Source organism: Cibotium barometz, chromosome 25 (assembly GCF_041138505.1).
Source record: "Cibotium barometz isolate CiBa-2024 chromosome 25, ASM4113850v1, whole genome shotgun sequence".
Taxonomy (NCBI): Eukaryota; Viridiplantae; Streptophyta; class Polypodiopsida; order Cyatheales; family Cibotiaceae; genus Cibotium; species Cibotium barometz.
In genome coordinates, this window is record NC_141070.1 from 46,638,567 (window position 1) to 46,654,621 (window position 16,055).

A 16,055-nucleotide genomic window follows, 5' to 3' on the forward strand; every position below is an offset into this window, starting at 1 on the left:
GCTGATCTTGGTGATGAGTTGAATGCTGTTACTATGTATAGGGAGATGGTTGGCAGTTTGATTTACTTGACTATTACTAGACCGGATCTATGTTATGTAGTGGGATTAATTAGTCAGTTTATGCAGAGTCTCAGGAAAGGCAATATGCCTTGGATATGTTGGCAAAGTATGGCATGATTGGAAGCAAGCCTATGACAACACCATTGGAGTAGAACATAAAGCTAAGGGCTGATCTTGGTGATGAGTTGAATGATGTTACTATGTATAGGAAGATGGTCGGCAACTTGATTTACTTGACCATTACTAAACCAGATCTATGTTATGTAGTGGGACTAATTAGTCAATTTATGTAGAGTCCCATGACTAATTAGTCAATTTATGTAGAGTCCCATGAAACCACATTTGGATGTTGTGTCAGGTGGATCATGAGATAATTAACAAGTGTCTATCTCGGTCGATACACAATAAACTTCGTGTTTCGATCTCTCAACCAGAACTTCAAGGTAAACTACTATGTAGCAAGAGAGCCATTGAATATGTAGCGAGAGCTACTGTGGGTATGTAGCGGGAGAATATGCTGATGTGACTGCATAACTGTAGGAGCCACCCTCTTGAATGACAGTTGTGTGGGTGTGTTGAGGGAATGATCTCTCCCTGGAGGAGGTCCATTGCATACCGTATTTGATCCACCATTGCCTCCCTAAATGGATGGAGAGTATCCTTGAGGACATCATGAATGTAGTAGCCTTGGTCAATGAGCATATGCAAAGAAGGCCGAGCAACATGATACATATAAGAGGCTGCATGATGCTTAACAAGGATGAGGAGATGTGGCAAGGATGAGGAGGAGGTGATGAGGGCAAGGAAGTTAGGCAATAAGGAAGAGGAGGTGATAAGGGGGCAATGATGAGGGCCAAGGAGACAAAAGCGATGAGGGCAAGGGTGGGATGAAAATTGAAAAAACTTAACTTGAAAAAGCTAGGGAATACAAGTGGAAAATGACTCTAGGTCTGATGCTTTTATGTCGAGAAATTAGTGTTAGCTATAGTGTCAAATATTGCTAATGCTAAGTAGTAACATGATATTTTGACACTAATTGGGGGGGGGGGGGGTTTCATTCTACTCGAGCATGCATACATTTTGATATTTTTTGCATAAAAACAAGGGCTAAAATGAGTGTATCAATAAGGAAGTCCTGTGAGCATACATTTTGATGTTTCTTGCATAAAAGCATGGGATGGACTGAGTTCTCAACAAAGATATCTTTACTCACCAAAATTGGCTTTGTGGCTAGAGCAAATGACTCACCCGATTGATATAGAGACGCTAGTGCTTCCTAATGATGGGTGTTGTTTTTAGCCATTTATCATTGTACGGGTTCCAATGTCAAAGGGCAAATATATAGCCGTAGTGTGTAACTATGTGTGAACACTCCTTATGTGAGTGTACTAGTGTGTGTTTGGGTGTGAGTAGCCTCTTATGCTTGGATTTGATATTGTGCAAGTGTGTAGGAAGTTTCCTTGGGAGATTTAGTCTAGATTTGATTGAGTCAAAAGATAAGGCAACTTGCCTATAAAAAGCATGTACTTGGTGGAGGTTTAATATATCAAGCAATATTCATTGAGTCTTGCAATATTTGTCTTCTTTCTGTACTCTCTCTCTCTCTCTCTCTCTCTCTCTCTCTCTCTCTCTCTCTCTCTCACCTGTCGATTTCTTCCACATAGCAATGGCTTTCATCTTTGAGACTCCATAGGCCTGAACATTATTAAAAGACTAAGGTCATGTAAAAGGGTAGGAGAAGGGTGTGTGTGTGAATGGACTTATGGTCCACTAGCTCACCTATTTAAAGGCAAAGCTAGAAGGCATTTGTGTGGGCAAAGGCCAAGTTGTATGCATAAGCAACTTAATAAACAAGATTTGTTCTTGTATTTTTTTGGGTCTCTCTCCTCCTCCACTCAACTTGATCTAGCATAAGCACCTTGTTTTCTTAACATGGTATCAGAGCTTGGGTAGATTAGGTCACATTTTGTGTGGTGTAGACTAGGTTCTCCATAACTCACTACTTGTGGAGATGAACCCCTAGCCAGTGAAGGCCTTCCAGCTGCTTGTGGAGGCCATGTCTTGGCTTGCTTCCAACTAGGAAGATGAAGAACATCACCGGGTGCTCAAGAACGTATAGTCAATTGAAGGTTTTCTCCTCTCTCAGTCGCACCATTGTGTTCTGAGTAGGCCGGCACATAGTTCTATAGCGCTGGAGTTCGTACAGCTATACGCCTGCTATGTGCAACTATAAGCCACATTAGCTTAGGGCTTTTGAAGCCCTAAGCCTCAAGGTTCTACAGCCAAGAAATCAGCCTCAGCTCGTCATGCGCGCTAGAAGCAAAAGACCAGGCTGCTCCTATTTTTTCCATGAAAGCTTCTTCACAAAAGCTTGATAAAGGTGTTCATTAACACTAATAGTGTTAATTAACACTAATGATGTAACTAATCCGATAAAGGGGAGCCATTTCAGAGTGTTTCTAAACATTAAGAGTGTTCTTAAACACTAATGGTGAATCTAATCACCAATGCAAGTGTCATTAAATGCTGAAATTTGCTCTTAAGCACTAATAGTGTTGCTAAACTTAATCACCAAAGAAAGTGTTCTTTGACACTAATGAAGCTCATCTCCATCAGAATCAGTGGTTGGGCACAAACCCTAAGTGCTAAAACCAGAAGCTTTATCATCTTAATCTCTTTTTATGCAACATCCTTGGCTTGATTAAGGGTTGTTGCACTCTCATAAGCCATTCTCTCTCTACTTAAGCCAAAATATCACAAATTTTCTGGTTTTCTTCTTTATAAATCAGCCCATTACACTCTTGTAATCCCCCTTCAATACCCAATGTCAAAGGAAAACACCCAAATTAAGAAGTTCTCAGGAGAGGACTTCAATACCCAATGTCAAAGGAAAACACCCAAATTAAGAAGTTCTCAAGAGAGGACTTCCACACTTGGTAAGTTCTTGTCAAGTACAAGATGATGTCCAAAGGTTTTTGGCCATTCATTTCCGGCACTAAGGTTATTGATCGAACTAAGGCTGAAGATATTGAAGATGATGAGAGGGCACAAGCCATCATCATGCTCCATCTTGATGAGGCTCTTATTCACCATGTGGACCAGCTTCAAACTGCAAAGGAGAAATGGGATGAGCTTGACAAGCTCTATGGAGCTTGTTGGTAAGAATTCCAAGATCTCACTTAAAATTGAATTTTTCAGCTTGGAGCTCAAAGAGGGAGATGGCATTGGAGCCTTTATCTCTCATTTGAAGGGCCTTATGGCTCAACTTGCATCAGTGAATGTGAGAATAGATGAAGATGATGCAGTGGTTGTTTTGTTAAAAGCAGTCAAGAAGGTGTACCCCACCTTAGTGACCACCCTGAAGAACATACCTAATCCCACCCTTGAAGGAGTCATTCAATCTTTTCTTGAGATGAAGAAAAGAGGCCAAAGGGAGGAGGTGAATCTTCAAATGAAAGACTCCATTGAATATTGAACAAGCTTTATCACATCAAGTGAGCAAAGTAAGGTGTGTCCATTGCAAAAAGGTGGGTCATTTGGCAAATAATTGTTGGATTAAATATCCCAACAAGATGCAATGTAACAAGTGTAAACAAATGGGGCATATCACTTCTAAATGTCCCAACAACAAAGAGTCGGAGGCTAACTTTGCATCAGCCTCTAACTCCATTGAGAAATTGTTTTAAATCTCAAATGTAACAACACCTATATTCCTAACCTTGTACGCCTAATGTTATAAAGGCAATCTATGTCCAATACCACCTATTCTAATTTTTTTCATAGTTGGTTGGTATTGAGGGGGGTATTAAAAGACTAAGGTCATGTAAAAGCGTAGGAGAAGGGTGTGTGTGTGAATGGACTTATGGTAATTTATGGAATTAAATCATACGTTTACCATAATTTTATTAGCATAAAAGCATAAAAAAGCCATTTTCTTAACCTCTAGCTTAACTAGCATAGAGTTTGATTTTTGAATTGAGAATTTATCAATGAGAAGTATCTATTTGAATAACGAATTAGTCATAGGAATGACTATTCTTTTGGGAGAGAGAGATATAAACATAAAAAGCATCCTAATTAAGCATAAAGACTAACTTTTTTGTGATTAATCATTAGAATTCTTATAGAAAGCTTGATTTGCATTGAAAACAATTAATTTGAAACTTCTCAAGCTTGAGAGGGGTTGAGAAGTGAAATCTTTTGAGAATATTAATGAAAACCATGAAATTACTTCTTATCTCTAGATTTTACTTGCTTCTTTATCTTAGAAGGAAGCCCCCAACCAATCAATTGGTTTAGTATGTTGAGAAGAAAGCTCCAAGGATTGTTGAAGAGAGATAGTCTCTCCAAAAGTAGAGGATTTTTAAGGGATAATAGAAAATATGAATATTTTAATGTAATACTGGCATGGTATAGTTCATAGGATGAGAATACAAAAGAATGAGGGTCTATTTATAGGTAAGGGAGGCCACTAACTGAGTCCAACTAGGTTCTAGAATTTTCCAACTTCAGTTTGGCTAGATTTGGACAAGATTTGGACCAGTTTAGCTCCCATTTTGATCCAGTTTGATTCAGGAGAGAGGAGAGATAAAAATATCTTAATATTTTTGAATTAAAAACCCTCCCACACATGTGAAGGAGGCTCCTATCTCAAAGGTCTCCCCTTCCTTACCAAGGTATAAAATATTCATCATTTCTCCAAAATATCTCATTTTTTTAGTAATATCTCTTAATTTTTAACTAATAAACCTTGTACTCAGTCAACTCTTCATCTTATGTGAGCATTTACTCATTTTGGGGTATTTTCTTTTATTCATTGGATTTATCTCATCCCAACACTTGGATTAATCCTATTAGCCCATAGGAACCTTAATTGGATCATACTCCAAAATTTTTGAAAATCTTGACCCTTAGGCTAAGGTCACTTATATCATTTTTAATTGATTCCTAATGCACCTTGGAGAATTTATTTTGAACTTTTGTTTCAGGGAAATATATTTTTGATATTTGGAGAATTTTTATATCAAAAAATATCTCAATATTGAATTACCTCTCTCTAGAATTTTTCTTCTCTTTAGATAAAAACAAGGAAAAATAATATTTTCTTATATTTAGAAATAGGGAAGGATTACAAGGGATTGAGGTAAAAGATTATTTATTATTCAGGCTAAGGAGGAATCTTACAAGGCTTCTCCCATACCTTTTCCTTTATGCCAAGCATCACTCGGCATATATCAAGAAGTTTCTCTTTTGAGTGCACCTTGACAATGCCTTTCCTTGGTTCCTTACCTTTTTGATTCACCAACCTTTTCCACTCTCTTCTTAATCTTGGACAAAGCTCCATGAGTTGGCCATATGATATGTCCACCTTCTTGTTGAGAAGATACTCCTTTAGTGTATAAGTTTTTTGACCTTCTTCAAGAGGCAAATTTGCTGCTTGATAGTGTCATCTTAGCTTAGCTTTCTTTTTGCTTGTTAATGCTTCTTCTTATCATTTCCCCTGCTTGCCTTTGCTTGATCACCTTTGGATTCTTTCTCTCAAGTTCTATAACATCAAGATCTTAATCTGTGGTCACTTCTTCCACTTGTATTGAACTTATATAGCTGGTTTGCCTTTCTCCTCAGGTGTCAAACCACTAGAGCTGGCTGGTCCTTTTGCAAAATCATTACTCAAATTAGGCAAGGTTGATGGGGGTAAAGGGTACATATCTCCCCTTCTTCTAGAAGCTTTATCACAGTTAGGGCTTGTATGGCCTTATTCACCATAATTAAAACAATTATAAGGTTTAAACCTTGTTCTAAGCACTCCTCTACCTCTACCATTATTCCCTTCATTGTGTCCTTCACCATATGCTTCATGTCCTTGAATAGGTAGCCTTTATTCTCTACCTCTTCCACCCCCTAACAAATTCAAACAAAGGTTCTTGAAGAGGTTGACTACTTCATGCATCTCCTTTTTTAATTCATCATTATTTTGACTTTTCACTAGTAGTTGAGGTGAGGTTTGCACTAAATTCTTGACTTCTCCTTTGACCCCCTCCTCCATAATCTCCACACTATGACTTACTTCCTTCCCAAGCTGGCCCAACCTAATTATCTTCCATTCTTTCTCCCTAGAGCTAACTCTACAGCTTCTTCAAAAGTTTGAATATTTTTTAACTCCACTTTTAATCTTAAATTTCCCCTTAAAACCAATAACATATCTATCTTTTCTAAACATAGATGGAGGGGTGTCATTCCCTAAACATAGATGGAGGGGTGTCATTCCCTAAAGCAGCACACCACCTATCCCAAAATTTTGGGAAGTGTTGCACATAGATATCCACATTGTCCCTCTGAGTTAACCTAATAATTTCATGCCACACCCGATTAGGATCTTCAGTCTCCTGATAGTGTTGCAGAAACTCTTGTTTTGTAGTTTCTTAGGTGAGCTCTTGTGGAGGGTCTCTTGCTTTCAAAGAACCTTCATAGTCCTTCAACCATTGTTTGGCCTCATCCTATAAGCAGCAACAAAGAATCCTTTAGCATAAAAATAGGCTCATGCCTGTTTTTAATCAAGTAGGTGAATTCCAATTGCTCCACAAAATTTTTGGCATCTTCATGTAGCAACCCATGGAAAAGTGGAAAATATTGAGCCATACAAGCACAATTGACAAACCAAAGGTGCTTAAAATATGATCCTTAGTGGGGGCACTAAAAGTATGTGAGGTGACGAGCAACAATCAATTTTTGCATCTATAGCTCTCCTCTGTCAAACTCTCAACCCTTAAAACATACAAGAGGAACACCCTATGATTCTTTGTTGAACACCAAAAACAACCATGACTGAACAAACATGAACTCGCTAAGAAGATTTCATAATGACTTTTTATTCCAAAAATGTTGATATGGTATATTGCTAGATATTGGGTAAATATGCATCCAACTGACAAGCAAGCCACTGACACACTTGAATGGAATAAAATCCATAGCTCTAAGCCTCATACATAAAATCCCATGAGAGTGGTAAATAATCAGCCCATCACCATAGCCATCCCAAGGAAAACAAACACTATTGATATATAGCAAAAGAGCTTGACTTTATATAAAAGACCACTGCTGGATATATACATGAGATAGATAGATGACTTAACTTTATCAAAAGATATAAGATGTCCACATAAAATCAGTTACTATCCACATCTTCATCTTGTACTATTTTTGCATCAATGACCCATTATGGTAAATCTCGAGCAATATGTACATTACACAATCCTACTAGTAATTGGAGTAAGATGAACCATTCATAGCCAGTGCGGAAAGAACCTATGATGTTTAGAGGAAAACCCACAGTTGAGATGTGTTGTATCCATGGTTCTAGTAGTAAAAGAGATAGAATCATGATGTTAATCTTTTTGACCCTCCCCCCACACACCTAATACAACACATAAGAACTTTCTAGTTACAAGTTGGGGAAATTCATTAGGACATGACTCTAACTTAGATGCGAAATTGCCCTTATACCTTCACTCCCACTCTAGGAACACATTACAACACAACCTCTATAGAACCCACACTTTCATCTTCAAAGTAAAATCTAACTTAAAAAAACCCCACTCCTTGAAATCGACCTTGCCTTACTAACTTAAAAAAAAACACAACATGATGACCATAAGTGGATACACCAAGAGAAGGCATTCTCACAACATAACCCAACACATCCCACAACCAAATATTTCCAAGTTGAGGAGACATGATTTCCCACAAACACAAATTCCACCACCATGAAAGGAGAAAGAAAACAAAACTCTTGCTTATGTGTTGACCCTTGTACTAGTGAGAATAATGAGAGGGATTATACTTCACATGAATACATCACCAAAGAGTATATAGCTAGCAAGTATCGAGAGTTCTTTTTGACAAATTGTAGTTGCTCAAAGCTTCATACTATTTCTGAACCTTCATGATCTTTATCTCCTTCACAGGGGGATCTTCAATTAAACAACATCCCAGCTTCCTCATATGCTCAAATACAAACCATAGAATGAGCAGTAAGCACCAGCTTCAAGCTATGTGTTAGGCATCCTCATCATTCTCTGGAGTGAAACTAGGAGCATCTTCTCTTGAGTGAAACTTGAGTGTGATTAGCATGAAGAACAAAACTAGATCTACGTCGGTCTCCACTGTATAGTATATTCGATTCTCTAGAACAAAACTAGCAGTGTCTCCTCAACATTCATGGAAAAAATTCGTAACTATTAGCCCACCATGTCTTTTTATACAATCCAGGCCCGAGATCCTTCTGAGATGACTGGTTCTTCCCTTGCCACCTTTGTTGCCAAGAATTGTGCCGCCATCTTCACATGCTTGCCATACGGCCTTAGAACACAACCCTCACTAGCTTCATGCTATTCCCATGTGCTTACTAAACCTGTCTTGCTTGCTTCTTCCTCATGATTGAGAGGGTTCTGGATGAGACCAATTCTTTTGTTAACTCTATCTTGCCTTCATCACATGTGGTGCTTGTTTCCCTCAAATGGCCACTAACCTTAGTGTTTGGACTTTTATTTTATATTTGTTTTCGTACATGCTGTAGAAGATTTTCCTTGATACCATCATTGGACATTACAAATTTTGATTGCACCTCTGCTCTACCTAACCTTGGGTATCTCTAAACCTCATCATATCAGAAGGAATCACAAAATAACCTTTGTATTGACAAATTCCTAAAGTGATGAGCCACTAAAACCAGTCTTTTGAGGAAACCATTGTCAGAGTTTGCTATCCCTAGGTATCATTGCCAAGGTTGCTACCATTGGGTTTAAAACATATCAACCATGGAGAGCTCTTGGCAATGCACAACATCATCTCTTGAGCTATGATATTCACACATACCATGGATCAAGCACAATGGTATAAATATACAAAATATAATGATGCATGTCAAGGTACAACCCACTCTACTCTAAAGAACAAACGTAAATGCTATAGCACCTATCCTAACTACAAGCCAACCATCATTGTTTTACACACAAACACCGGGGTTCTATACATATATACATGTTTTTTTGGTTTGTTTTTTGAGCCTCACATCGTCTACACCAAGTTTGCTAGCCATGCTATCTCTCTCCCCCCAACTAAGGATGTACACCTCTACGCGCTACATGCCTAGCACTGTCCATGCAATCTCGCCATCTCCAGTGCGGTGTTTAAGAGGATAATGTGTCTTTAAAAATAATGTTTGTAAAAAATAATCTATAAGAGCTAGTTCACATGGCTTTCATAGAAATGATGTTTGGTACTCCAAAACTACCATATATAATAACATTACGGGTATCTCCAAGGCCTTCTACAGAAGCACATAGGATCATATCAACTATCTTGATAGTAAATTCATTATTTAAAAAATCTACATATCGATAAAATATTATTTGCTAAGCATTTTATCCTTGCACGAGACCCAAGTCTCGGAATCGTGGAAAAAACATCGCAAAAAGAGAAACATCACCAACATCAAAGGGATATTTAATCTCCCATAATCATCTATGTGTTATGTGTGTTAAGTCATGGGTACTTTGCCTAGGTAGTCCCCTGAAAATGAGATGTAATAATCAGTGTGTGTGTGTGTGTGTGTGTGTCAATCTTTCTTTGTGTTTGCTTTGAATCCCTTCATCCAAGCATAGGGTCAATATTTCTTTGTGTCTGCTTTTGAATCCCTTCAAAGGGGTATTTAATCTCCCATAAACATCTATGTGTTATGTGCGTTGAGTCATGGGTCCTCTACCCAGGTAATCCCCTGAAAATTAGATGGAATAATCAGTGTGTGTGTGTCAATCTTTTTTTGTGTCTACTTTGAATCCCTTCATCCAAGCATAGGGGGGTTCTTGTGTTGAGAACCATCATGGTTTTTAGGCTACTTTTGCTCCTACTAAAGACCTCTTGGCCTAACTGTTAAGGATTAACATACTACCTTGCATACATCAAGGAAAAGAGAAGAGAAATGTAAGATCCATGACCCCATTGCACAACAACAAATTTGGGGGTGCTAGTAGCGAAAGTAGCACTTCTTGCAGGGGGCAAGGTCCCACACTCGGGGCCTCACCCACCACGGATATCTAGACAAGAGACTAATCCATCGGTTCTTCCAAAACCGAACTCGAAAAAACTTCCCTTGCCTGGAAAGCACGGGCGATTCCTCCAGGATAACTTTTCTCTAACGTAGTCAAAAGCCTGAACTAATTGAATCAATATGACCGAACACCGTAAGTCCCATAGTCAGATCAGGGAAAAGATCATAGAGACCAATGCTTTTTTCCTCATTGAGAGGCATAGTCATTGATTCTTTCCATAGAACAATTTTTATCCAGGATTTACCTCATCTAGCGTACTATACGAAAATTGAGTCTCGATTTACGGATCCATCAATCTAGCCTAACCCCATCCAGTCCCATGGGTTAGCCAACTGCCCAACCACTGTAGTGATGGGGATCCAATTAGGAATTCGGTTAGGTTTTGTCCCGAGTACTAGGGAAAAGAGTTCCCAGGCCCCCTAGCCGGATATTCATGCAAACATAAAACTAGTCACACCACTTACACACCCAATATGAACTTGCCTTTTTCACAGATTCAACAATATTTAAAACAATCATTTAATGAAACCATAGTGTTACTAATCATAATCCTCTAATTATCTAGTTGAATCCTAATTTCCAATTCATTCCTTCATCAGTGTACCTATGGCATCATTAGGATTAAACTGGATAATTATCCTCTAATTATCCAGTCGAATCCGAATTTCTAATTCATTCCTTCATCGGTGTACCTATGGCATCATTGGCAACCAGAACGCTCACCACCTGTTCACTCATCAGGGGCCTTTTCAATAGTTCCTAGCTCATAGTACCCGGCCGATAATATAATCACATAAAAATATCCAGATGGAATCTCCATTGAAGATCACCAAGATCAACCAACAGATCCATATAAAAGAGCCATGGACTCATCCGTTGAGGAGACCAGCAAGGTCAATCAACCAGATCCATGCCCGAATTTAGAACACAACTCTTACTCCTTCTTCCAATATCTTCCCCGACGTACTTGTGGGTATCTTCGACGACCCAGAGCCCGAGCACCGTATGGTCAGCACCCTCTAGGACACCCTCTAGGATCCTTCATAGGTCACCTAGCGCTTCACTCATAGGCCGCTTCCTTGGTCCCTCATCCACTGTACCGGAAGCTCACCATTTAAATCAAACTGAGGCTGGTCAAGACCTCGGCCGACCTTGTTACGCGAGACGTCCTCCGTTGACTCTCCATTTTAGCAGTTGCAACTTTAACAGATAGGTCTCCACGACCTCAATCACAAGACGGTCAAAATGCTTTCCCAGCATTCTTGACATAAAATAGTCATTTAAAAACAGATTTCACATATAAATATAGTTCCAACAATATTTTCATCTTTTCTCATTACTCCGCATCGTTTCACATTAGTCCTCATCTTTTCTTGTTGATGTGAAAGCTTTATTATACGGTGAATTTGACATGAAAGACTTGGGAGAATTGAGATAATTTCTTGGCATTAAAGTGGTGAAAACAAAGAAAGGAATTTGGTTGGTTCAAAGAAAGTATGCATTGAATATGCTAGCAAAATATGGCATGACAAATTGTAAGCCAATGAGCACACTGTTGGAGCAAGATATGAAGCTAAGGGTGTAGGCGAAGAGATTGAGGATGTAACAATGTATAGAAAGATGGCTGGTAGTTTGATATACATGACTATCACTAGACTAGATTTATGCTATGGGGTTGGGCTTGTGAGCCCAAGGAAACCACATTTGGATGTAGTGAGAAGAAACTTGAGATTTGTGAAAGCTATGTTCATGGATATACAGATGCAGATTGGGCAGTTTATATAAAGCCCAAGGAAACCACATTTGGATGTAGTGAGAAGAAACTTGAGATTTGTGAAAGCTATGTTCATGGATATACAGATGCAGATTGGGCAGGTAGTTCTTATGATAGAAGGGTGGCTATGATTTCACATTGGGAAGTGCAGTGGTAAGTTGGAGTAGAAAAAAGCAACCCATAGTTGCTTTATCTAGCACAGAGGAAGAGTATAGAGGAGTAGTTATGGCTGCATGTGAGGTGATATGGCAAACAAATCTACTTAAAGATTTGGGACACCAATGTGATGGGAAAGTTATCATACATTGTGACAACATGAGCAGTATACAGTTGGCAAGCAATCTGGTTTATCATGCGAGGACCAAACATATAGAGGTCCACTATCATTTTATTGGGGACAAAGTGTTGGATGGACAGATAGAGTTGATATACGTGGACTGAAGAGGAGGTTGCATATATCTTTACCAAACCACTTGATAAAGAGAAGTCTGAGTACTTCAGAGATAGGCTTGGAGTACATGGGATGGATATAGTGAGCTTAAGGGGGAGTGTTACAGGCTTGGAGTACATGAGATGGATATGAGATGGATATAGTGAGCTTGAGGGGGAGTGTTGAGAATGAAAGCTCATCAAGATCTAGTGGATGGTAGTAGCGTGTGGACACCAGTCTAGGAGAGTGTGTGTGTGGACATTAATGGCCGTGTCCAATTGGCCAAGTTTGTGGACACTATAGATTTAGGTTATTTCAGTGTGAACTTATCATTAGGAAAATGTGTTGTGTTTTGTGGAGTGCAATTAAGAAAAGCTATGGAGCTTCTCTACTTGGTGTGTGTTGATGAAATAAGAGAAAGTATGGTTTCGGTGTGTCTCCAGTGTTCGCCTCTATTCTCTTTTCTGTCTGAAGTGTCCTTATTCCCTACCTAGCTAGGTCTTCTATGTATGTACACCCCTCTTTGAGATCTTCATCTTGTAATAATATGTCATAAATTTGATCTTGTCATCTATTTTATTCCTTACCTAGCTAGGTCTTTTATGTACGTACAACCTTCTTTGAGATCTTCTTTCCAATCATTCTTCATCTTGTAATAATATATCATCCATTTGATCTTGTCATCCTTTAATATTTATACAACTCGTCGTTGCTCCCTCTATGCCACCACTGCTAGAAGTTAAGGATAGTGGGTGGATTCTTTTTCTTCATGGTATTTCTTATGGAGTTCCACCCTCACCTTAGATTCCTCTTCTTTTTCTTTTCCATGGTGGTCACCTCTGTACTAGCACATGTTCCTTGTGGATCCTGGGCTTGGCCTTCCGCTTTCAAACATTTCCTATCCATCTATTCTTCAAAAAGCTAATTGCTTCTATTGCTTCTATTGCTCTTTTCCTCCACACCGAGGCTTGTATTGTCTTTTTGGAATATGAATATGTCTTTGCAAGAATGTAAGGGGGAATTCAAGGTAGCTATTAGCTTCTCTACGTAACGCTTCTAGACAATTTGTAGCTTGTCCATTGCATGCTCTTCCCATTCATCCATTGTCTTTGTGTCCAGTTCATACACCTTCAGAGTAGTTCTTGCTTCATATAATGACATCCTTGCCTTTGCCTTAACAGCTTGACATTATCTTTATCTACACCCTCCCTAGCCTCTTTGATGATGATAGCTTCTTTGACGATGATAGCCTTTCTTTGGGCTTCCTTGGCTATGGTTATGATTGCTTCTAGATTAGCCCCCATTATCCTTGCATCTTGATCCTACCTATTAGCTTGTTCCTTAAGTGTTGTGACCTTCGTAGATAGGAGGTTGCAGTTGGTTTCCTACAGACCCACTATTTCTTCTTGGAGTTTATTTTTTTGTTAGATTTCTATTTTTAGAAGTTAGAGTTCCTTGTGTTCCAGTGTTGCTTTTTGCTCCTTTTCCTACACCTCTTGAGCCTCTAAATTTCTTTTGGGCCTTTAATCAAACACTTTTTCGAATATTTTAATGCTTCCAATGCACCTTCTTCATTCACTTTCTCTAGAAATGTGTTTTCCTTGCTAGAAGTGGCTATTGTTTTGGCTGTAGTTGTGTCCAAATAAGGCAAGGATAGTACTAATTGCCTAGTTAGGTCCTTCAAAACATAAAATATTGCTCTTGGTTCTATTATGGTGAACCTCTTCTTTTTTATTTTTTCTCAGGTGGCACCCAAAGCTAGAATATACATTAAAAGTTGTGCGGTGGTGGGCACCTCTGCTCTCTACTTTCTCCACTTCTTGCCTCTTCACATGCATCCCACTAGTTTTGTTATCTCTCCAAATTTGAATTTCCTTTTTAGGCCACTGCCAATAATGACTGGTTGAGCTTTTGGGTTTGGCTTTAACTATTGACCCTATGGTTGTTGTCTTTGAAAGGCTCGTACTCTTTTGAACTTTAGGGTTGTCTTTTTTGGACGAGGGTTTGCAATGTTGGTCTTGTGGTTGTAGGGTTTGATGAGCTTCTTTGTCCCTCCTCACTCTTCTTGCTACTATTCGGCTCCCCTTGTCTTTCCTCCTTCCTTTTCCTTTTTGGCACTCTCCCTCCTTGGAAGAGAGCTTTCACAAATGCTCTCCGATTTTTGTCTTGATAATTTGCTTGGTGAGTTTGTCCATCTCTTCTGTTAGGCTATTGTATAACATTTCTTCTCATGCTATTTTTTCTCGTGACTCAAGTAGCCTTGATAAGCATGTGGTTCTTTCTTGACATGCAATAAGGTTTGTGCACACAAGACTAATCATTTTTATGATAAACCTCATTTTCTTTTACTTGTCTTCCACTGCTTGTTATCTTGTATTCTTTAGCATGTCCTTCCAAAGGATGAAACTATTAGATCAAATCTCCCTCTTCTATAGCTTTGACCTTGCTTTCCCCTTCTATTGGGAGTCTAAATACCTTTTCCACATATTGGGAGAACCGCACTATTCTACCACATGGTAGCTCAATGGTGCCTAATTTTTATAACTTTGCTAACTATTTCTTTGCATGTGTGTTGACTTGGAGCTCCTCCCATAGCAGATCTATGAACTCCCACTCTCTATAACCTAAATTTTCTACTCTTATGCCAACATCTAGAACAGGACAACGTCAAGGCAGGGAGAAGTTGTACATGTACCTTAATTTAACCAAGATAACAATCCATTTACTCAACTAAACCATAGAATTAGAATCCACGTTATCTTCTTAAGAAAACAACCCTTTTACAAAGATTTTAACATTTCAACTTGAGATTACGATAAGACGTTCTTTAGTAAGGCATATGCTATTGTTTAAAAGAATAAAAACTTTAACTAGTAAATCAATCAAATAGATCACTATTAACAATTAATAGAGAAGCTGGGGCTATACCTCAACTCTTAAGAATTATATATAATTGAAATATATATATATATATATACCTTATAGAAATTTATCATTTATCGTTGTCTTTGCTCGTTTAATAAGAGATTCAGAACTTGATATATGAGAATAGAGAGACTTATGATTGAAATCATCCGATCATCCCCAAGCTTTATCTCTTCTTACTTGTACTTTGACTTTTCTCTGACCCATTTGGATTGCTTCATGTATCTTTCAAAGGCTTTTTCTGTTCTAATGATGTGCTGTAGACGAGGTACTACTGTCATCTGCTAAGGCTTCATAAAAAGCTTCGGCATCATCAAAAAATTACCCTTCGCTCAACGGATCAGGCTGATCCTGGCACCTTCATTTTTGTGTTGATGAAGGGTTGGTTGATATCTTTTCATTATCCGGACCACATCAACCTCAAACAAGCTGATCAGATTGGCATTCTACTGGAGGTATTCTTTCTCTTCATCAAGGTCTAATCCTTCCAACATGTTTACTCCCTCGGCTACTTTTGGTGTGACCAAGATAGATTCTCCACTTTTCGTCGGGCTAGCTATGGAAATCTTGACTTTCTTCTTTCCTCATCAGCCAGATAGTCATCCGATCCGCATCCTAGTCTTGCTTAATTCTTGCCTGCCTGACTTCCAGTGTGAGCTTGCAGATTAATCCGAGTGGTTGATCCACCATTTTTATGGCAAACAGAGATGGATCACATCTTCTCAACCCGAGCATTTTGCATGTCGTATTCGACAAA